Source organism: Schistocerca serialis, chromosome 7 (assembly GCF_023864345.2).
Source record: "Schistocerca serialis cubense isolate TAMUIC-IGC-003099 chromosome 7, iqSchSeri2.2, whole genome shotgun sequence".
NCBI classification, from domain to species: domain Eukaryota; kingdom Metazoa; phylum Arthropoda; class Insecta; order Orthoptera; family Acrididae; genus Schistocerca; species Schistocerca serialis.
The window spans coordinates 408,238,728-408,264,282 of NC_064644.1; the positions used below are offsets into that span (position 1 = coordinate 408,238,728).

General features: G+C 44.6%; 1 protein-coding gene across 1 annotated transcript in view; it reads right to left on the reverse strand.

Annotated features, from left to right (window-relative positions):
* The window catches only part of LOC126412342 (rho GTPase-activating protein 10), a 571,369-nt gene that overhangs the window by 162,436 nt on the left and 383,378 nt on the right, over positions 1 to 25,555 (reverse strand). The window lies entirely within an intron of this gene.

Sequence of the window (25,555 nt, forward strand, 5' to 3'; positions counted from 1 at the left end):
GCATATACGACAAAAAGTTTAGAAAAGGTTTGAAATTATGTGTTAACCTTGGAAAAATTGGAAATTTGTGGTAATTCCTATGGGACCAAACTGCTGAGGTCATCGGTCCTTAGGCTTACACACTACTTAATCGAACTTAAACTAACTTACGCTATGGACAACACACACACACACACACACACACACACACACACACACACACACACACACACACCCATGCCCGAGGGATGACTCGAAATACCGACGAGGGGAGCCGCGCGAACCGTAGCAAGCCTGTTAAGTTTTCTGGTAATAGCTAAGAAAAAAAAATGGCTCTGAGCACTATGGGACTTAACATCTGAGGTCATCAGTCCCCTAGAACTTAGAACTACTTAAACCTATCTAACCTAAGGGCATCACACACATCCATGCTCGAGGCAGGATTCGAACCTGCGACCGTAGCAGTCACGCAGTTCCGGACTGAAACGCCTAGAACCGCACGGCCACCGCGGTCGGCAATAGCTAAGAGCTCCCTTTCTCAAATAATGGATTAATATAGTTTAGGTAATTTGCGCTGCGTGAGATATGCTCCCTCAAGACATATACAGTCTGTAATTGTAACACTTCTCTTACTGACTTAAACAGTTAACCTAGAATTATAGCCCAGAACGAGTATATTACGACTGCATTTTAAATTTTTGAATTAGTTCGAAAATTACTATGAAATATTGATAATCAAATTTTGTTGCCCCTGGAAGCCGTTAGACAAGCAATCTGCAACTGGGTCCGGCCACCATGAAGCGGGTTAGTCATTTAGTAATATCCGCATATACTACTGAATGTAAGTGCAAAATAATCATTGTCATATTGTCGACAGATCGTTCAAAAAATATACGTCATAAACATCGAGATCTGTGATAAACTTCCTTTTGGTTGAAACTAAACGCTAATTACCCAGGCTACACTCATCCCGTGATGGATAATGGGAGTACTTCGCGACTTCCTACACACTTTAAACAATTTCAAATGCAATTTTGTCAAATAAAGACATGGTTGGAGACCGTGGCTGTTACACGAAATAAATTGTTGATGGTGTCCAGCAACCACCCAAAAATTGGTTTTAGGTTTCTTTATTTAAAAGTACCGTTACCGATTTCGAATTTGTCGCAGTTCATCATCTGACGGTTTCTTCATGCTTTCATCAAAACATACACTACTCCGTCTACAGACCACAAGTGGCCCATCGGCACCATCCGACCGCCGTGTCATCCTCAGTGGAGGATGTTGATAGCTGGGGTGTGGGGTCAGCACACCGCTCTCCCGGTCTTTATGATGGTATTCTTGACCGAAGCCGCTGCTATTTGGTCGAGTAGATCCTCAATTGGCATCACGAGACTGAGTGCACCTCGAAAAGTGGCGACAGCGCATGGCGGTCTGGATGGTCACCCAGTGCCGACAACGCCCGACAGCGCTTAACTTCGGTGATTTCACGGGAACCGGTGAAAACATACACTACTGGCCATTAAAATTGCTACACCACGAAAATGACTTGCTACAGACGCGAAATTTAACCGACAGGAAGAAGATGCTGTGATATGCAAATGATTAGCTTTTCAGAGCAATCGCACATGGTTGGCGCCGGTGGCGACACCTACAACGTGCTGACATGAGGAACGTTTCCAACCGATTTCTCGTACACAAACAGCAGTTGACCGGCGTTGCCTGGTAAGGAGGAGAAATGCGTACCATCACGTTTCCGACTTTGATAAAGGTCGCATTGTAGCTTATCGCAATTGCGGTTTATCGTATCGCGACATTGCTGCCCGCGTTGGTCGAGATCCAATGACTGTTAGCAGAATATGGAATCGGTGGGTGCAGGAGGGTAATACGTAACGCCGCGCAGGATCCCAACGGCCTCGTATCACTACCAGTCGAGATGACAGGCATCTTACCCGCACAGCTGTAACGAATCGTGCAGCCACGTCTCGATCCCTGAGTCAACAGATAGGGACGTTTGCAAGACGACAACCATCTGCACGAACAGTTCGACGACGTTTGCATCAGCATGGACTACCAGCTCGGAAACCGTGGTTGCGGTTACCGTTGACGCTGCATCACAGACAGTAGCACCTGCGATGGTGCACTCAACGACGAACCTGGGTGCACGAATGGCGAAACGTCATTTTTTCGGCTGAATCCACGTTCTGTTTACAGCATCATGATGGTCGCATCCGTGTTTGGTGAGTTCGCGGTGAAAGCACATTGGCAGCGTGTATTCGTCATCGCCATACTGGCGTATCACCCGGCGTGATGGTATGGGGTGCCATTGGCTACACGTCTCGGTCACCTCTTGTTCGCATTGACGGCACTTTGAACAGTGGACGTTACATTTGAACAGTGGACGTTACATTTCAGATGTGTTACGACCCGTGGCTCTACCCTTCATTCGATCCCTGCGAAACCCTACATTTCAGCAGCATAATGCACGACCGCATGTTGCAGGTACTGTACCTTTCTGGATACAGAAAATGTTCGACTGCTGCCCTGGCCAGCACATTCTGCAGATCTCTCACCAATTGAAAACGTCTGGTCACTGATGGCCGAGCAACTGGCTCGTCACAATACGCCAGTCACTACTCTTGATGAACTGTGGTATCGTGTTCAAGCTGCATGGGCAGCTGTACCTGTACACGCCATCCAAGCTCTGTTTGACTCTATGCCCAGGCGTATCAAGGCCGTTATTACGGCCGGAGGTGGTTGTTCTGGGTACTGATTTCTCAGGATCTATGCATCCAAATTGCGTGTGAATGTAATCACATGCCAGTTCTAGTATAATATGTGTGTCCAATGAATACCCGTTTATCATCTGCATTTATTCTTGGTGTAGCAATTTTAATGGTTCAAATGGCTCTGAGCACTATGGGACTTAACATCTATGGTCATCAGTCCCCTAGAACTTAGAAATACCTAAACCTAACTAATCTAAGGACATCACACAACACCCAGTCATCACGAGGCAGAGAAAATCCCTGACCCCGCCGGGAATCGAACCCGGGAACTCGGGTGCTGGAAGCGAGAACGCTACCGCACCACCACGAGCTGCGGACAGCAATTTTAATGGCCAGTAGTGTATTATACATTGGTTTCCTTTGAGTTGCCGTAGGATAAACAATAATTCACAATTATAAATGTGTAACCAAATGGATGCGCTACATACCAACATAAATATGTAGCGCACGCACTTCTTTACACGTTTATAATTGTGAATTATTATTTATCGTACGGGAACTCACAGGAAACCAGCGTATAATTTGTTTTGATGAAAGCATGAAAAATCCGTCTGATGATGAACTGTGAAAATTCGAAACCGGTAACGGTACTTTTTAAATAAAGTAATCTAAAATCAATTTGAGGCTGATTGCTGTATACTATCAACAATAATTTGAAACCTTTTTCTAATTAGTTTTCGTTTACATGCTTAATGTCAAATATTTAACATTTTAACTCATTTGTAACGTAATCACAAGTTTGAAGCACTTTTATACATGGGAGTTCGATCTTTTTAAGAATGGGGAGTTTACTAGTAGATTTTAATTTATTTGAAATATTTTGCATTTTAACGCGATTTTTAATCAAGAACAAAAAACTTATTTTTATTATAAATACGATCAGTTAAGAAGTACTTCAATTTGGTAACAAATACGAAATTCAAGTAAATACAGTATAAAAGAAGGTATCTGGCGATAGATAAACCAATATCCTTGCGACTGCAAGACTAGTACGCTACATTTGGAGCTAAGGGCGGCTCTGTTCAATAGTACGAAAACTTTTTATACTTAAGAGCGTTCAGAAATCTTCAAATGCAGATTTTCGAGCATTTTTGAGATGTGCGTCATATGGCTATAGGGAACATTCAGAGCACTGCCTTTCAGATCCCGTAAATATGAAGAAAATCGAAGCAAGCTAGTCGATAAAGTCTTTTTGTAAATGTAGACGAAATCTGCAAGCCGGTACACAAAGACTGACAGTAGCAACTTCTATTGGAGACTTCAGTATTAACAAGAATATCCACGTATACTACTGAATGTAACTGCAAAATCATCATAGTACTGTCGACACATGGTTCATGAAATACGACGCCATAAGCATCGAGATCTGTAAAAAAGTAGCTTTTGGTCGAGACGAAATGCAAATTACCCATGGTACCAACACAAATACTCCCTCCCCCCTTCTACTCCACACTCTTTTCTGTCCCAACAGACTATCCTACCCTATCGATATTGTGCACGAATCCTATGAAGGTTGTGGCGTCCGCAGGACCAACGTTCCGATAACGCTACGCTCATCAAGCCTGTGACTGGCCTGTAATAGTTAGCGGTATTGAGGGTTGCGGTACCGAGGGTGCCTTCGCCGACCGTACTCGGAGCGTCGTGAGCCGCTCTCATCTCCACAGAAGAAATATAAACCGTCCATCTTGACCCGCTGCCATAAAGGGACGCCACCCGATTGCGCTACACACGCTAACTGAGGACTCCGAACACATACCATCTCACTGCCTGCAATTGTGATTGATCCGCGCGTTTTTTCAGCCACCGCTCTGAGAGCTGCTCCTCTTCCACCTCCCTTCACTCAAACCGAACACCTTCGAACAATACACACCATCCTCAAACTCGACTCCAACAATCCTATAGTTTCCCCTCCCCTTTCCAATCTTCGTATGCTGCTAGCCTTCACCAACACATCCCAGCATCCCAACACCTACACAACCTCCACATACTCTCTCAAAGAAACTTCAACCATTTTCCTTTCCCAGATCATGAACCCCGACATTTACCCATTCTACCAACTGTCCACCCCACCCATTCCACCTCATCGGGGCTATTTCTCCCTCCCCTCCCCGCAGTTCCTTAACCTCTTTTTTCCTCGTCTGTCTTTCCTTCCCCACGCCCCTTACCTTCTCAAGTACTAGCCACGCCAATACCGCCCCTCCCCCTTTCTGTCCCAACAGCTACTCCCATCCCATCGAAATTATGCACCAGTCCTCCATCCTTATACCACTTCATTTCTACCCTTCTCACAGGTAAATCGTTTTCACTATCTGAGGGCAGGTCTTTCCAGTTTTAGTGCCAGGAATGTGCCTCGTTTAAATATCAGTTTTTGGGCATCATGTTTTAAATATTTTAAAATGTGCTCTTACCATGTTTCGTTTTACCTTTTATTAATACTGTTTTAAACTACAAGTATATACAAAAACTTCATTTTATGGATACGTAGGTCTTCTTAAAAACACACACACACACACACACACACACACACACACACACACACACACACACACACCCCTCAGTCTCACCTAGACACCCCACTCCACTCTCATCCTCTACAACTCCGAAGATCCCTAAGTTACCCCTATATCAAGTGAGCATGGCCAAGTGCAGTGCGCAAAAGGAAAAGTTATGTATAGTGAAATCTATAAATGGTAAGTGCCACAACTGGAAACGAGTGCTTTGTTCATTTAGTGCGTTAACAAGACGCAATGAACATATGGAAAGAATAGGAAAGGAAAGTGATGCCAGGAAACACTACAGATCTCGTAACACAATAAGTATAATTAAATAATTTTCTGGATATTATATACCGCTAATGTCTGGTATGACTCGGCGATACATGTTGGGTTAGAAATAGAATAAATATTCAGCTGCAAGAAACGGAATTGCTTTTGTCTGCATCATAAACATAAAATCGAGGTAGCAACTGAGGAAGAATAGATCTAAATTCACTGCCATACAAAAAAAGTGAAGAACGTAGAACACATAGTCGGATTTCAACGCAACTTCGTACACGTACACACCACCGGCGGGTATGGAAATGACTCGGAGTTGCAGAACGGCCGGCAGAGTACACTGGTATTGTTCGTCTTTAGTGTGGTTACCGGTCCTGGGTGGATATATGAGCGGCGTAGACAGCGTTGGATGTTGGTTCAAATGGCTCTGAGCACTATGGGACTTTATATCTGAGGTCATCAGTCCCCTAGAACTTAGAACTACTTAAACCTAACTAACCTAAGGACATCACACACATCCATGCCCGAGGCAGGATTCGAACCTGCGACCGTAGCAGCAGCGCGGTTTCGGACTGAAGCGCCTAGAACCGCTCGGCCATTGCGGCCGGCCCGTTAGATGTTGAGTGAAAAAAAAAATATATATATATATATACTCGGCTGGGATACTTCTAGACCCCACACGAAACTGTATGTTACCAAAAACAGCGCGTGTACTTAAAAGGTTAACTTGTCTCACAGGTTAACCAGCGTTCTCTGTGAGACCTCGCCTTCTATGCTGTTACGTCAGACGCCAACAGGATTCCCCATTGGCCAGTGCGGCTACCATTCAGAGAACCCTACAAGGGACTACGATGGGAAACAAGCGAAGTTAAGCAGGATAGCAGCCGATCACTGTAAATCGCACGGAGATGACACTTACCTCCAGCATCATTGTGGGTCTCGATTCTGACAACTGGACGAATCGTCCAATATCCATATTTTTAGGTCATTCTAATGTGACAGTGACCCGATGTGGGACGGCATAAGAACATGAGAACAGGCGTATTCGACGACAAGGTCCCTGTCGGCTACGTCTGAATACCGGAAGGAAGGATCGCCATATTGTGCACAAAGTGCATCGTAGCCCCTTGACATCTGCGCCTGCCATCCTAAATCAATTAAGGGACTCTCTGCAATATTATGTGTCATCTTGCACCACTAGTCGGAGGCTAGCAGAAGCCGAAATAGGAAATTACCGTCCTATCAGTAGGCTGCCGTTAACACCACTAAAAAACGGCTGCGTTTGGCGTGTTACCGAGGCCGAGGAGCATGGAATGCTGATGAATGGCGTCACATTATGTTCAGCGATGGATCGTGATGCTGTACACCCGGGATGACAATCATCGGCGAGTACTGTGACGATCTGTGGAGAGATTCCGTTCTTCCATTGTTCTGGCATTATTTCAGGTCACCCCTGTTACGGTGAGACCCTCTGACGGCACAGTGGTACGTCAAAGATATCCTGCGTCCTCGTGTGTTGTCTCTAAAGGGTTGATATCGTGGTGCCATCATTCAGTAGGACAATGCTCGTCCACACACGCTATGCGTCACCATAGTTGGTTGATTGATTTGGGGGGGAAGGGGAGCAAACAGCGAGGTCATCAGCCTCATCGTGTTAGGGAAGGACGGGGAAGGAAATAGGCTGTGGCCTTTCAAAAGAGCCATCCCGGCATTTGCCTGAAGCGATTTAGGGAAATCACGGAAAACCATAATCAGAATGGCCGGACGTGGGATTCAACCCACGTCCTCCCGAATGCGCCACCATGAACTGTCTGTGTGATGCTGAGGTACTCCTGTGTCCCCGCTAGAACGTTTGGGACTATCTTGGACGTCGAGTTTTTCCAGTGGCAGTATCCAGGATATTAATGACGAGTTACAACAGTTGTGTGCCGGCTTGCCTCAGGAGAACATACTACAGAATCAGTGGATGTGTCTTTGCCAGAGAGAGTGGAACATCATACCGCTAAGTGGGCTCATACCACCACTTTGTACTTTTCAGTCGTTTCTGTAATCACTGAAGTAATATCACATCCCCTTCTGGATGCTTCACATTTTTTGTCAGGCAGTGTATTAATAATAGTATTTGTAACTGTTTATACAAGCTTTTGTTCTCTGACGTGTCCCGCTTCAGAAAGCGTACTGCGGATATGACGTGTGGCACATGGGCCTGTATAAAGGTGGCAGTAGCGCGCCTGATACAGAGTAGAGTGCTGCAACGCTCTATGTTTGACCGGTCACGGCTCGCCTGTTGACGGCGGGACCGAGCCGCTCGTGTCCGGCCCCATACGACTCGGCTCCGTCACGTACTCGCCCCATGTCTGTTGTCCGGATTCCGGACACGCGGATAACCGAGCATGACCGGTCACCGCTGACGTCTCACCTCACCTCGCCACGGCTCGCTGCACTGTACTGTACTGTACAAATCCAACTTCTCTCTCTCTCTATCTCTCTCTCTCTCTCTCTCTCTCTCTCTTTTAATACAAAAGTAACATTTCCAAGAACGGGTACGTGACACAGCTAAATTCATAAAGCATCTGGAAAGTAAAATGATATTTCAATACAATCGCAGATAGAAGACGAGTCTCATTTCCAAACAAAAGAGATATTTTTCCTTTCATTTATAGGAAACATTAAATAACTGCTTTCCCTGTAATCTAGAAGGCAACCATCTTCATAAAGAAAGCATACAAAGAACATTAAACATTTACAGACGTAACTTGTCATACGTTTCAATTGTTTGCAACATAAACAAAATTATAGTTATTGTTGATCAGCAGGAAATCACTAACGCGTTCCGGATTTAATTGGCTGCGGCAATTTGTTAGTAACATGCCGGCTTTACTAAAACACCTTTCACTAGGTGCGCTTGTTGCTGGGTACATACTGTAAAATACGTCTTGCAACTGCAGCCAAACCTGGCAGATCTGTTTCATGTCTGCTCCACCACTTTAAGATGTCATCATCTCCGGGGTGCATTAAAATGTACAGATCTACTTCATCTGCTGCGGATGATCTGTTGTTCCTCCATTCCTTGAAAGAGCTCTCTTTCTGGGTGGTGATGACACAGTACTTGAAGGATCTATGATAATAAACAAAAGAGACAAGTAATACAGAATTGATATGGAAATCATCGAAACATTCCCGTAAGAGACCGATGACCTCGCTGTTTGGTCTCTCCCCCCAAACAACCCGACCCCCGTTCCCATAAAAACGAGATGTTTTACGTTAATGAAATATTATACGAGTCACAACATTCCCGTTTCTCTATAATACACTTTCCACTAACTATGCAAAACCGATTATGTTAATGATTGAATGTTGTACCTGCGTACGCAGCACACATTTGTCGCACATTGTTAAGAACTTCCTGCTTTTCACTTATTTCAAGCATATTAAGATAACGGAAGGACGGCCAAAGAAACGATCTTTGAGAGGTTTCTTGCAACTGTGTTTCTTTAAATGAGTGGTTCCCGACTGGAAAAACAATAAAGTGGAGCTGTTTATGCACGATACGTACCCAGTAGACGCAATGTTTTCATCTACAACCAACAGAAATGTACTCCATACTTGGCTTTTTAGACCTTCCCGTTTCTTCAATGTGTAAACATTGGTTTCAATCTTACGTCTTACTACACTGGCTTCCTCGCGCTGCATGATTACAGAGAGAGACACACCACAAATAAGAAGCCCGTACTGGCTGCAGTGTCACACGGATAGTAACACGTGTAATGTGTTTGAAGTTATGTGCTACGTATTCGGTCACGGCTTCTATACTCGGTCACTAGAACTAGTGCGGGTAGCCTATCCAGTTAGGGTGTGCTCGCCCCACCTCGTATTTTGTGCTCGCTTACTCGGTCATACAGGACTCTAATACAGAGCACGTTTGGCACACCCGCAGCTGGACGGCAGCCCCGCGCCTCCGAGGCATTCCTGCGCGCGCCACCTGCACTTCCGGCGTGTCCCGGTCAGGCCATCACAAGTGTTGGCACTAGGCGCAGCTGACGCCTGCTAAAGCGCTTACCTACAGCTTCAACAGGCTGTTAGTTTCAGCGACATTCTAGCACAGCAACGCTGCCGGTTTCTCTCAATCAAGTATCAGTAATACGAGGAGCGTTCAGTAAGTTGGTTTTATTCAGGATTCCATCACACCATATTATTCAACACTCTTTTAGCTACAAAAACCTATTTTTCAACGTAATCTCCGTTCAATGCGACGCCACATTGCTGCTACAGCCTGTATGCCCCCATGGTACCACTCTATTGGTCGACGACAAGCCAGTGTCTTGCTGCATCAATACCTCCCCATCATCCACGTACCACTTCCAGCGGAGTGCATCCTTAAGCCGTCGGCACACGGGCCGTGCATCCGCACGTTGAGCGTACCGAGTTTCTGACGTCATAGCGTGGAATATTACGTTCGGGAGTCTTTCCGAACGTACAGAGCAATATCTAGCATCTCAGATATTCTGAGCGTCCGTCTGAGCGTTGACCAATGACATGGCACAACGCCACCTGCGTCACACGCACGCCGCCTCCCTTCAGTACAGAGTTGTGAGGCGCCATATTAGCGTTCATTTCAAGCCTATATGTATATATGCCGTTTCTGAGCACCAGCAAATTGAGAATCACTGGAAAACCCGTTGTTAACTGTGTGATTCGTTCCAATAAAATAATGAGAAACGTCACATACGTGGCAAAAGAATTATTGTAACTTGCGTATTATGAGAGTAGGCTATTTGAAGGCAGCGACACACTTGAACATCCACCCAAAACGCATTGTTCTTGGTACAATTTGTTATAACTAAATTTCAATTAGTAACATAATTATCTACGATTGACATTTTTAGCAGGGGTAACACTACATGATTAAACACAAGGAGCGTGTTGTTGGTTTAACGTAAGCCGGCACGGTAACTCAACGTGTTCGGTCAGGGGCTTAACTGCTCTCTGTAATAAATAAACTGAGTTAATGGATCAACAACGAACTGAAACGGGTGTCTTGCGACGTCCGCCTCGAGCAGATACAACGAACGAAAACGAAAAAAAAAAATGAGATTAAAAAAAGCGTAATAGTAGCGTCTCTATCCAGTGATGAGTTTTTGTTGGGGCGGTGGTTCGCGTCTTTAACACTTCCAATTTTTTTTCCCTAACATTCGCGTTTTTATTAGGTTCTGATACTTTATTATTAGTTTAATATAAGTACATGCATATTTGATGTTATGTAAATATGTTCGATTGGCTTAATCTGCAGGACAGCTTGCGCTACTTGTATAAAGATATTTTGCTCCTTTTTCTTTTACGATTCGTAATTCACATGTTGCAAAGGTTCTGTTACTGGGTAGGAACAGTGAGCAAGTAAGACTGACCTTGGGGTTTTACTAAATTGTGGGAATGATGAAATGCCGGCCGGTGTGGCCGTGCGGTTCTAGGCGCTTCAGTCTTGGACCGCGTGACCGCTACGGTCGCAGGTTCGAATCCTGCCTCGGGCGTGGATGTGTGTGGTGTGCTTAGGTTAGTTAGGTTTAAGTAGTTCTAAGTTCTAGGGGACTGATGACCACAGATGTTAAGTCGCATAGTGCTCAGAGCCATTTGAACCATTTTTTTGAATGATGAAATAATGTTTATCTTATGCGGAGAAGTATTCCAAATTTGTACCGCACTGTTTGTAATGGAACTTTTATAAGCCTGTGTCCTTATTGATTGGACATGGTACTTTCCATTTCGTGAACGATGGAGGAAATGTACATTTTAATAGAGCTAACGTGGGAATTTTACGTGCGCCCGTTGAGTAAACAGTGCGATTTACGAACTAGAAACATCCCTCAACTGCCGCTGGAGTGCGTTGCGATCGCCTATACCACGTTGGGGCCCACGTACCGTGTGCACAAGTCGCATCGATCCTGAGCGTTCAGCAGCACGTTGAACTTGGCACGCTCAACGTTAACGTTCGACAGCACGGTCCGGCTTTAAGCCGTCGGCACACGGACCGTGCATCCGAGCGTTGAGCGTTGAGCGTGCCGAGTTTCTGACGTCATATCGTGGAATAGCACGTTCGGGAGTTTTTCCGAACGTGCAAAGCAATATCTAGCATGTCAGATATTCTGAGTGTGCGTCTGAGCATTGACCAATGAGATGGCACCACGCCGCCTACGTCTCACGCACGCCGTCTACCTTCAGTACAGAGTTGTGAGGCGCCATAATGGCATTCATCTCAAGCTCATATGTATATTTGCCGTTTCTGAGCACCAGAAAATTGAGAACCACTGGAAAGCCCGTTGTTAACTGTGTGATTCGTTCCAATAAAATAATGAGAAATACCATATTCGTAGCAAAAGAATTATTGTAACTTGCGTATTATGAGAGTAGGCTACACACAGAAGATCCACCCAAAACGCATTGTTCTTGGTACAATTTGTTATAATTAAATTTCAATTAGTATAATCTACGATTAATGTTTTCAGCAAGGGGTAACATACTATGATTAGCTACAAGGTCTGTGTTATTGGTTTAACGTAATGATTAGCGTCACTGGCCAGTATTTAGTTGTTTGTTGGGTCGGTGGTTCGTGTCTTGACACTTCCAAATTTTTTCCCTAACATTCGCGGTTTTATTAGGTTCTGATACTTTATTATTAGTTTAATATGAGTATATACTATAATATTTGATGTTATGTAAATATAAGTTCACCATTTTTTTGAGGGTTGACTGCTTGCGTTATTTGTATAAAGATATTTTGCTCCTTTTCCTTTTACGCTTCGTAATTCACATGTTGCAAAGATTCTGCTACTGAGTAGGAACAGTGATCAAGTAAGACTGAGTTTGGGGTCTTATTGAAATGTGGGAATGATGAAATAATGTTTATCTTACGCAGAGAAGTATTCCAAATTTGTACCGCACTGTTTGTAATGGAACTTTTATAAGCCTGGACATGGTACTTCCCTTTTCGTGGACGATGGAGGAAATGTGCGTTTTAATAGAGCTGACGTGGGAATTTTACGCGCGCCCGTTGAGTAAAAAGTGTGATTTACGAACTAGAAACATCCCGCAACTGCCGCTGGAGTGTGTTGTGATCGCGTATACCACGTTTGGGCCCACGTACCGTATGCACAAGTCGCATCGATCCTGAGCGTTCAGCAGCACGTTGAACTTGGCACGCTCAACGTTAACGTTTGACAGCACGGTCCGGGTGCCGACGGCTTTAGTTCGGCCAAACAGATGGAAGTTGGAAGGTGCGAGATCTAGAATTGTGAGGTAGATGAGGAAGCGCAGTCCAATGAAGTTTTGTGGGCTGCTCTTGGGTCCGGAGCCTTGTGTGAGGCCTTGCGTTTTCGTGGAGAAGTTAGTTTGCATGTTTGTGGCGACGAACACGGTGAAGTCGTTTCTTCGTATTCTTGAAGGTAGCACAATACACTTCGGGTTGATCGTTTCACCACGAGGGAGGACCAGAATAGCCGCTTCAGAGTGCCAGAGGACCGTTGCCCATGATTTTACCGGCTAAGGGTGCGGCTTTGAATTTTTTCCTCGCAAAAGAGGTGGTGTGGCGTCCCTTCTTGGACTGAAATTTTGTTTCCAGTTCGAAGTGATGAACATATGTTTCATCGCCTGTGACGATGTTCGACAAGAAATTGTCACGATCAGCCTCATAACGCGCAAGTAATTCCGCACATATAGTCCTTCGCTGCTCTTAATGCTCTTCTGTTAGGTTGCGAGGAATCCAGCGGCCACATACCTTTGAGTACTCCAACTGGTGGATGAGAGTGTAAGCACTAACAATAGAGACGTACAGTCGTGCAGCGAGGTGTTTGAGTGTGATTCGTTAATCACCTAGAATGAGATTGTTCGCACGTTCCAACACTGCAGGAGTCATAGCTGTGTGCGGCCGGCCGGCACGAGGGAGATCGAACACGTTTGCATGACATTGCTGCGATGATGGCAAACGCCTCGCCCAACGACTCTCCGTGCTTTTGTTCACTGCCAGGTCTCCGTAGACACTCTGCACGTGCCTATGAATATCTGCGATGCTCTCGTTTTCCGCCAAAACAAACTCAAAGACAGTTCTTTGCTTTGAACGCATCTTCGTTAACACTTATGGTGCTGGTTCAAAAATGGCTCTGAGCACTATGGGACTTAACATCTGAGGTCATCATTGCCCTAGAACTTAGAACTACTTAAACCTAACTAACCTAACTATGGTGCTGGTCTCGTAGGTAGTTGCCATTACTCTGGACTGGCAAACATATATATATATATATATATATATATATATATATATATATATATATATATATATATATATATATATTACGCTGTAAATCGTGTGTACAAATATGCAGTTGGAATTTCGAGACTTTTTAGATTTATTAGACACTCTATTTTAAACACATATATTTTGGTACTGCTAGTGTTAAATCTTGAATAAGCATATGAAACTTCAATTTAACAGCTATCACAGAAAAAAGTTGGAAAGTAATTCTAGTACTCAAATATGTAAGAAAACACGTGATCCTGTTGTTTATATTTCTTTTACAGCCTATTTATATCCAACTAAACACACAAAACATAAGATCAAAACGAAATTTTGCATTCGTAGTGGAGTAAAGTGTGCTGTAAACTGAAACATGGAGAGATACAGTCCAACATTACATTCACCGGTCTTTTATGCTCATATTCATTTCACGTTGTACCTGAAGTAAAATCCTTCACAACAACCCAATCTGTGAAAACAGTACGCAGCAATTCATCTTCAAGAAAGTACAGAGTTACTAAAATTTCCAGGTGACGTATAATCTGAATTTTCATCAAATATTTCGTTATCATCGTCTGTAGATTAGTCAATGATTTTGTAAATCATTTCCTCCAAACGTTTCTCGTCTTCACTCCACATTTTTAACAGAAAATCAATAAAAAAGTACGTAAAACGCACCAAACAGAGAGCCCTCGAACGTCGCCTAATGCCTACGAACAAAGAAAGAACAACAAACGTTTCAAGTGACACCCCTACCATCACCTACGAAGCATGCAGACCACACAGATGATTCTAGGAAACATAAAAATACGTTCGAAACGGCGGAAAATCAACGTAACTGCTATGACATAATATTTCGTCCGCCGCTCACCCTCATTTCCAGCAAGCTCCGTAATATTATGTCAGTCGCACGTCAAGTTTTAGAGACGCCAATTAGACGGCTACTTATAGCGCCGCCTCCTATCGGAACCCCATGAACTGTAGGGGAACATTCCACGCCGGCCCACAACAAATTCTGCATTTTTACAACCGAAACTGGCCGAGAAAAAAATAGTGTTGTATTAGTTACTGCACGCCCCTCTTAATAAAGGTAGTAAGTCACATTTCGATGTATTTTCGCAGAGAGAGGTGCGATACTGGTTTATACTCTGGGATTGTGTTCGGAAGAGCATTATTCTACATGTACATCCATGCTCAGCAAATTACTCTAAGTGTATGGCAGTGGCTACTACCCACTGTACCAGTTATTACAGCTTCTTCCCGTTCCTCTCGTGTGTAGAGGGAAAGTAGAAGGAATACCTTTGCGCACGCTGTAATTAGTCTAAACACGTCTTTGCAGTCTCTTCGGAAGTACCAAGTGATCAAAAAGTCAGTATAATTATGAAAACTTAATAAACCACGGAATAATGTAGATAGAGAGGTAAAAATTGACACACATGCTTGCAATGACATTGTAGGACCATAAAACAAAGTATTGCTAGACGCGTGAAAGATCTCTTCCGCGCGTCGTATGGTGATGATCGTGCGCTCAGCCGTCACTTTCGTCATGCTTGGCCTCCCAGGTCCCCAGACCTAAGTCCGTGCGATTATTGGCTTTGGGGTTACCTGAAGTCGAAAGTGTATCGTGATCAACCGACATCTCTAGGGATGCTGAAAGACAACATCCGACGCCAATGCCTCACCATAACTCCGGACATGCTTTACAGTGCTGTTCACAACATTATTCCTCGACTACAGCTATTTCCGAGGAATGATGGTGGACATATTGAGCATTTCCTGTAAAGAACATCATCTTTGCTTTGTCTTACTTTGTTATGCTAATTATTGCTATTCTGATCAGATGACGCGCCATCTGTCGGACATTTTCTGAACTTTTGTATTTTTTCTGGTTCTAATAAAACCCCATGTCATTTCAAGCATGTGTGTCAAAGTTTCTTTCTGAGACGTTGTTGCAGCGTATATGCAACGTAGAGCGAATCCGATGGGCCTATATAAGCACCGATATGTAGGCAACGAATTTGTCCGGCTTTCACGTCTGACGTGCTTGTAGTAAATGCGGAAACGTGAACCATGGCGACGTTATTACCAAACGGATCCAAATATTACCCACGTGATTTTATTCTTTTTTGATTGCCGAAGGACATGCACCGGTAGACATCCACAGAAGAATGAAGAATGTCAAGGGGCAACACGCCCATCGAAAACCCCCGACGTGGACGCCAAGTTCCGTGTTCGTCACGATTCGACACGACACGCCTGTCGATCTGGGAAGCCAGTCTCATCCATTACGGACACTCGAGCATCCGCCCTATGGTCCTGATCTCTCCCATGCGATTATCACACCTTCGATCCCTTAAAAACGCTCTTGATGGGTAGACGATTCCTGTCGGACGAGGATATGTAGCAGGCAGGTAAGGGCTTGTTCCACGCAGCAGGATACGGCGTTTTGTCAAAGGGATGTCTACAATCTGTTGCGTCGGTTGGATGACTGCCTCAATGCTCAAGGCGATTTTGACTCGTTGGTATACCGGTTCTGGACTGTTCATCCTACGAGCGGAAACTTATTAATCGCCCCTTATACACACATCAAAAAAGTTTTGCATCAGCCCGGTTCCCAGAACACCAGAAGATAGACGATGACGATGGATATTGTATCACAGACACAGTCCCTTTCACTGTTTAGAGATGTCGCTAAACCCGCCCTAAGATGTAAACAACCATGCATGAGCAGCCAATCAGTTCTAGTCATTCCACCAGGAAGGAGGTACACGGCTCGTGTTGTCTGTAGTTCAACCATGCCTAGACGGTCAATACCGCGGTTCCATCGCGTCCGCATTGTTACTTTGTGCCAGGAAGGGCTCTCAACAAGGGAAGTGTTCAGGCGTCTCTGAGTGAACCAAAGCGATGTAATTCGGACATGGAGGAGATACCGAGAGACAGGAACTGTCGATGACATGCCTCGCTCAGGCCGTCCAAGGGCTACTACTGTAGTGTATGACCGCTACCTACCAATTATGGCTCGGAGGAACCATGACAGCAACGCCACCATGCTGAATAATGCTTTTCGTACAGCCACAGGACATCGTGTTGCGACTCAAACTGTGCGCAGTAGGCTACATGATACGCAGCTTCACTTCGGACGTCCATGGCGAAATTCATCTTTACAACCACGACACCATGCAGCGCGGTACAGATGGGCCCAACAACATGCCGAATGGAACGCTTAGGATTGGCATCACCTCTTCACCGATGAGTGTCGCATACGCCTTCAACCAAACAATCGTCGGAGACGTGTCTGGAGGCAACCCGGTCAGGCTGAACGCCTTAGACACACTGTCCAGCGAATGCAGCAAAGTGGAAGTTCCCTGCTGTTTTGGGGTGGCATTATGTGAGTCCGAGGTACGCCTCAGGTGGTTATGGAAGACGCCGTAACGGTTGTACGATACGTGAATGCCAACCTCCGACGGATAGTGCAACCATATCGACACCATATTGGCGAGGCATTCGTCTTCATGGACGACAATTCGCGTCCCCATCGTGCACATCTTGTGAATGACTTCCTTCAGGATAACGACATCGCTGGGCTAGAGTGGCCAGCATGTTCTCCATACATGAACCCTATCGAACATGCGTGGGATAGACTGGAAAGGGCTGTTTATGGACGACGTGACTCACCAATCACTGTGAGGGATCTACGCCGAATCGCCGTTCAGGAGGGGACAATCTGGACCAACAGTACCTTGATGAACTTGTGGATAGTATGCCACAACGAATACAGGCATGCATCAATGGAACAGGAAGTGCTACTGGGTATTAGAGGTAACGGTGTGTACAGCAATATGGACCACCACCTCTGAAGGTCTCGCTGTATGGTGGTACAACACGCAATGTATGGTTTTCATGAGTAATAAAAAGGGCGGAAATTATGTTTGTGTCGATCTCTTTCCGGCACTCTCGAACTGAGGTGAGGAGAAACCTTTGTTGATGTGTGTAGTATGCAGGGGTTGTAGAATATTCCTTGATTCATCATTTAAAGCTGATTCTTGAAACTTCATAAGCAGGCCTTTCCGGAATAGTTCTCCTCTATATTCGCGCGTTTGCCAGTTCACTTTTTAAGGCACTGCGTGACGCTCCCCCATGAGTCTAACTTCTGACGATTCGTATTGCGCTTCTTTGCATGCATTCAATATCTCCCATAAGTCGTATTTGGTACTGGTCCCACACACTTGAGCAGTTTTCTAGGACGAGTCGCAAGGATGTTTCGTAAGCAACTTCCTTTTCAGACTGGTCGTATTTCCCTAGTATCCTACCAATGAACCAATGTCTGCCAACCAACGCAGACAGCGTATGCCATGTGGTAGAGCTTCCTACTGTAATACATCTACAGCTACATCTATACTCCGATAACCATGGTACGACAACCAATAGCATTTTCCCGTTTCTTATTACAATCGCGGATACTGTACGAGATGAATGTGAGTGTGCCTAAGAACAAAATTTTCTAAATTTCGTCGTTGTGATCATTACGCATAACCGCCAAGTAAAGAAAGAAAAGATGAAACGTGGAAGGGATGTACAGAGGTATCACAGAGGGGAAATGAACTGTAATACAATATTATATAAGAAAAGGAGGAAGAGAGTGATGTAAGATTGGAGATATAATACTGTGACAAGAATTTAGCAGAGCTCCGAAAACATTACGTCGAAACAAGTCCACTAAAGTAAAAAGGATTATTCGCCCAGAACTCTTGAGCATCTTGCGAGAGCCAGTCATAAGGAAACTTTCCACATTGCATGCAAGATAAATTAGAGAGGCGGAATACCTCTCAGTCTTCAAAAAGAATGTAATAATTTCTAAGGCAGATGTAAATAGAACAGTCAGTTTTACAAGTAATTGTTGGAAAACACTACCACGCATTATTCACAGAAGAATGGAAAGACTGGTAGAAATCGATCTCCGGGATTATCAGTTTGGGTTCCAAGAATTATAGGAACACGTGAGGTCATGCTGATCCTGAAAGTTATATTAGTAGATAGAAAGAATGAACAAAACAAACCTACATTTGTAGAGACTTCCTGAAAACCTTTAACGAAGGTGACTTGAAAACACACTCTGAAATTATGAAAGTAGGTAGGAGCGAAAAGTTATCTACAACTTGCACAAAACCTAGTTTGCAGTTGTCACAGTCATTAAAGAGAAGCAGTAGTTGAGAAGGGAGTGAGGCAGGATTGTAGACACGTACCGATGTTATTCAATCTGTACACGAGCAGACACATCCTGTAACCTACCTCGTTTCATATTATTTCGATAAAAGATTTATTCAAATTATCTATGCAACACTTAAGTAATAGAAAAAGAAGCCAACGAGAATTTTCAAAGGGAATGAAAATTCAGGGAAAGAAATAAAAGTTATGTTGTTTATCGATGACATAGTATTTGTCAGAAACGCAGAGGACTTGGAAGAGCAGATAAACGGAACGGGCAGTACCTTGAAAATATGTTATAAATTAGTATAGGAAGGATAATGGAAGGTAGAAGAATTAAATGAGACGATGCTAATAGAATCTGATTAGGAAACAAGACAAATATTACTCGATGAGTTTTATTATCTGGTTAACAAAATAACTGATGTAAAGGTGAGTGTGGCTAAGGTCTCCCGTCGGATAGACCGTTCACCTAGTGCAAGTCTTTTTAGCTGACGGCACTTTGGCTGCTTGCTTGTCGATGAGGATGAAATGATGATGAATACAACACAACACTCAGTGACCGAGAGGAGAAAATTTTAGAACCGGCCGGGAATCGAACCCGGGCCTCTTACATGGCATTCTGCCGCGCTAACCTCTTAGTTATTGAGGCGGACACTAACTGATAATTGGAGAAGTAGAGGGGTATAAAATGTAGACTGACAATGTCAAGAAAAACATTTCTGAGAAAGAGAAATTTGTTAACATCGAATATAAATTTAAATGTTATGAAGTCTTTTCTTAAAGAATCTGTCTGGAATGTAGCCTTGTGTGGAAGTGAAACGTGAACTATAAAAAGTTCAACCACAACGAGGACTGAAGCTTTCGAAATGTCGTACTTTGAAGTACACCGAAAGTTAGATGGGCAGATAGAATAACCAATGAAGAGACACGAATACGGAATTTACGGATCAGTTTGATTAAAGGAAGTTTTAATAAGGCACGTCATGATGAATCAAGGAATCTTCAATTCGCTAATGGAAGAAGATGGGGGGGGGGGGGCGGAGAGGGGGCAAGGAGGAACTGTAGAACTGTGGAATTAGTCAATGACTTGAATACTGTAAGGAAGTTCATATGGATTAAGGTTGGGGTAACTACACAGAGATGAAAAAGCTTTCACAGGATAGACTAGAGTGTGGAACAGCAACACAACAATCATAAGACTGAAAACTGTAATAACAACATCGGAAGGTTCCCTCCTGAAACTCGATATAAGAAAACATCTTGCAATTGGTACTGTATCATTATACGACGATTTCTCACTGACTGAGTCAATCCACGTCGAACCGCAGACTAATTATCAATATCTGGTGCAATGAAACGGCTCTCTGCTAACAGTCATCACCGCAACATTACTATCCTATCATGGTACACACAACGAGTCTTAAGTTCTCAAGCTGTGACTCAGTGAAGTCTGAGCAATAGTTTCCAAGACTATGGAAGCGTGTGAGCCTTTCCTAAAATTATGGAGAGATATAGGGGCTTGCACAGGCCGAAGTAGCATTGAGAGCTGCATCAAACCAGTCTTCCGATCGACGACAACGACGACGCTGAAAATTTGGTTCGTTCCTCTATCCTACTGTAGAACAACTTAGGTGCTGCAGCATGACAACGATTTAAATTGGTAGTGGCTATTGTTCACAGTGTTTTGCGTAACTGGCGGACCTCAAATCCCAAAATTTTAACTGCAAACACGGCCAATACAAGGAGCTGCATATCAAAAGATGGATACTGTTCACTTATTTTATCCGAAAGATGACACATAGTCTGCAGTACAGTACCTGCATTCGCGAATTATTTTGGCGGGCCGCTGTGTGTCTTCAAATTCTAACGGCATGGGTGTTACGTATCAGATATTGGATTGTGGTATCAGCTGGACGTTTTTTTGAACTGGTATAGCAGGCTGGCTCAGTGGCCGAGGTACGGGGCTAACAGCTGTTACCCGGTCTCGTCATTCTGTTCACGTTCGGCCAGACTCCGTGCACTGCAAGCTAACGCGCTACTCGTTGCCCTGCGCCACTGGCTCACCGGTGAAATACTGTCCAGTAGCAGACTTTGTTGTGCAGCCAGTTACACGTGTGGGCATCACCAACTTAAGGAGAGGGAGGAGCGCGACACGTTAACCACCATATAATTTTTTGATAACTGAAGGAAATTTCAAAGGTCAAGGTCGCTAAAAAAGCAAAGGATGACTACTTTCGACAGAGCTATGCTGTCATCGTCGGTTCAAATGGCTCTGAGCACTATGGGACTCAATTTCTGAGGTCATCAGTCCCCTAGAATTTAGAACTACTTAAACCTAACTAACCTAAGGACATCACACAAATCTATGCCCGAGGCAGGATTCGAACCTGCGACCGTAGCGGTCGCGCGGTTCCAGACTGTAGCGCCTAGAACCTCTCGGCCACACAGACCGGCTGTCATCGTCGGATCTGCAAGATAATGAACTGAAGTTGGTAGGAAAATATTTTACAATCGTGATATTACAAATTGATAACGTGTCTTGTTATATAACCTATGGAATTATAACATAACATATACTTCAAAATTTTCGCAACTTATTGTCCATCAGCGTTGCACGTCGCTTCACATTGAATATGCACTTCCGACTACCATGGAGACCACTACACATAAGGATGTCAAATATAAAAGCAGTATGTAAAAACATAAACATAATTTTACTGCGCCGATTACAAGTGTTCATGTTCACCACCAGCTGGCAACTGACAAAGTAGTGGTGAAAACACGACCGCCATGAACGTCCACCAGGCGGTACTGTGCCGATTGAGTGGGTTATCGTTTTGCATATAAAATAAAACACACGTACATAATTCCATATAGTAGGTAACGCATTATTAAGGCCCTCTTTTTGTTTGTTATTATGCAATCCAACTCTGATAAATAAAGAAATATAAGTATCTCAGATAACTTTCTAGGATAAAATATGAATGACAGACGTGCATTCATATCCCAACTGAGTGCCTACACATCGGGCGACACATGCGATGTAGATGTTCTAAATCATACACTGAAGCGCCAAAGAAACTGGTATAGGCATGCGTATTCAAATACAGAGATATGTAAACAGGCAGAATACGGCGCTGCTGTTGGCAACGCCTATATAAGACAACACGTGTGTGGCTCACTTGTTAGATCGGTTACTGCTGCTACAATGGCAGGTTATCAAGATTTAAATGAGTTTGGACGTGGTGCTACAGTCGACGCATGAGCGATGGGACACAGCATCTCCGAGGTACCATGAAGTGGGGATTTTCCCGTACGACCATTTCACGAGTGGACCGTGAATATAAGAAATCCGGTAAAACATCAAATCTCCGACATCGCTGCGGTCGGAAAAAGATCCTGCAAGAACGGGACCAACGACGACTTAAGAGAACCGTTCAGCGTAACAGACGTGCAATCCTTCCGCAAACTGCTCCACATTTCAATGCTGGGCCATCAATAAATGTCAGCGTGCGAACCATTCAACGAAACATCATCGATGGGCTTTCGGAGTCCAAAGTCCACTTGTATAAACTTGCTGACTGCACGACACAAAGCTTTACGCCTCGCCTGAGTCCGTAACACCGACATCGGACTCTTGATGACTAGACCTCTGATGTCGGCTCAAAAATGGCTCAAATGGCTGTGAGGACTATGGGACTTAACTGCTGAAGTCATCAGCCCCTAGAACTTAGAACTACTTAAACCTAACTGACCTAAGGACATCACACACATCCATGCCCGAGGCAGGATTCGAACCTGCGACCGTAGCAGCAGCGCGGTTCCAGACTAAAGCGCCTAGAACCGTGATGTCGGCACCTGATGGTTAAAGTAGTCCACAGCTATAATGATGTTTTGAGCGTACATTACATTCAAATAAATTACGTTGACGCGCGCCTACCAATCTACACTGAGTGCCGAAACATCATAACCACAACCCACCGCGAGACGGAACCGCCTGGCACGGTTGCGACATTGTGACGCTGTAAGGAGCACAGACGAATGGGAAACATTCTAGAGACGGTAAGAGCCGCAAATGGGGTAATCCACCGAGCCGCAATTGGGGTAATCCACCGACATAAGCAACTTTGACAAACGACGTATTATTATGGCCCGACGCCTGGGCACGAACTCCTCTGAAACTAAGAAGCTGGTCGACTGTTGGCTTCCTATTGTCGTGAGCATGAATGGGAACTGGTCGAAGGACGGTGACTCCAGGAGTAGATGACAAAGTGTTGGACGTGTACACGCCTCTTCACACAACACGGTGGTGGTGGGGGGGGGGGGGGGGGGGAGGGGCGCTTGCCCACTATGTAAAGCATCACAGGTGGCGATCTCTGGCCAGTTCTGAAGACAGAATACAATGCCAGTGAAGGTACAAGTTTTTCGGAGAACACCGTTTGGTGCTCGTGGGTGAAGATGGGGCTTAGCAGCAGTGAATCATTGGAAATGTTTCACCTGTTCGGACGAATCACGTTTCTTGTTACACCAGGCCACGCCGAGGGCACAATTGGTGGTGGTAGTATTAGGCTATGGTGGATATTAACCTGGTTCAAATGGCTCTGAGCACTATGGGACTTAACATCGGAGGTCATCAGTCCCCTAGAACTTAGAACTACTTAAACCTAACTAACCTAAGGACATCACACACATCCATGCCCGAGGCAGGATTCGAACCTACGACCGTAGCGGTCGCGCGGTTCCAGACTGAAGCGCCTAGAACCGCTCGGCCACTCCGGCCGGCCATTAACCTGGAATTCCATGGGAACTGTGATAGTACTCGAAGACACCATGACAACTGTGGACCACCTGCGTCTGTTGAATGCTACATGCTCTCCGAGGTGATGGCACCTTCCGGTAGGACAACTGTCCATGTTACAAGACCAGAATCGTGTTACAGTGATTCGAGGAACATGAAAGTGAACTTACATTAATATGTTTGTCATCAAAATCGCCTGATCTGAATCCAATGGAGCATATCTGGAACACTATCGGGCGAGAGCTTTGCACACAAAAACCAGCAGCCCATAACTTACAAGAATTTTGTGAGCTTTACATAAACATGGGATATCACATACCATCGAAAACCCACCAAGGATTTTTTCAATCCACGCTTCAAGGAATCGCTCCTGTATTTGCATTTCAAAGGTGGATGAACACACCATTCAGTTGTGGACGTCATATATTGGCTCATCGGTGAATGCATATTGGAAAATAGTAACCGCATGGTACACAGCCCCGCCAACAGTTATAAAAGAACAGTTTCATTTTTCACTTGTGTTAAATTAGGCTCCACCAGCAACATCATTTACAAGCATTGCATGAGAAAACACGTGATTACAACTGTAGGATCGGCGTGGTTTTTAAAGTGTGTTGATCTCCGTTTAATATCTCCGTACAAGACCGCTCGTTCTGGTTGGGTAAGTCCTACAATCACGGCGAACGGAATAGGTTGCCGTGTCGCGTGACTGGAGAGGCTGTACGATGACGGCGTGAGATCGGACGCACGACAGACTTGACGCACGACATTGACAACAGAGCATTTGATCGCCGTCTGACCGTAGGACATTCATCTCATCTCAGAGGACATGCTGGCAATGAACTTTCCATGTGTCACAAGGTCAACGCTATGCTGTGACTACCTCGATTGGGGACGTAACCGCCGTCGACAGGGTCATACGAGGTGCGTGAGAAAAGTCATGATACTGAATTTTTACTACTAAAGTAAGTTTTTACTATTTTTTTTCAAACAACGATATTGTGTCATGCCAAATAGTTCCCTACGGCAGCTACCGGCGGTGTAGTTGTTCCTAGTCTTGATGGCAATGCTGAAATGCTTCAACTGGTAAGGCCTATTGCATGTCGGTCACATTCTTTTGGATGTTCTCCAGAGGTTTTTTTTAATTTCGGGAAAAGAAGAAAAGTCACATGGATTCCGATACGGTAAATACCGGGGCTGTACAACAACAGGAATGCATTCTGAGGTAAAAAATACCGTGGTGGAAGTGGTCGTGTGACATGGGGTTGATATCATCAGCCGGCCGCCGTGGTCTAGCGGTTCTAGGCGCTCAGTCCGGAACCGCGCGACTGCTACGGTCGCAGGTTCGAATCCTGCCTCGGGCATGGATGTGTGTGATGTCCTTAGGTTAGTTAGGTTTAAGTAGTTCTAAGTTCTAGGGGACTGATGACCTCAGATGTTAAGTCCCATAGTGCTCAGAGCCATTTGAACCATTTTGATATCATCATGCAGCATCCCCATGTCTGCAATGTCCACTCTCACTCGATTCACCATTTTCCTGAGCCTTTCAAGGACATCTTTGTAAAACGTTTCGCTGACATTTTGTCCGTGAGGAACAAATTATGCACCATACCTCTACTGTCAAAAAAGCAAAACAGCACTGTTATCTTTGATTTGCTCATTCGAGCTTTTTTCCGTCCAGGAAATGTCTGTGTGCGATTCCTTGGTTTGCCGCTTTATCTCA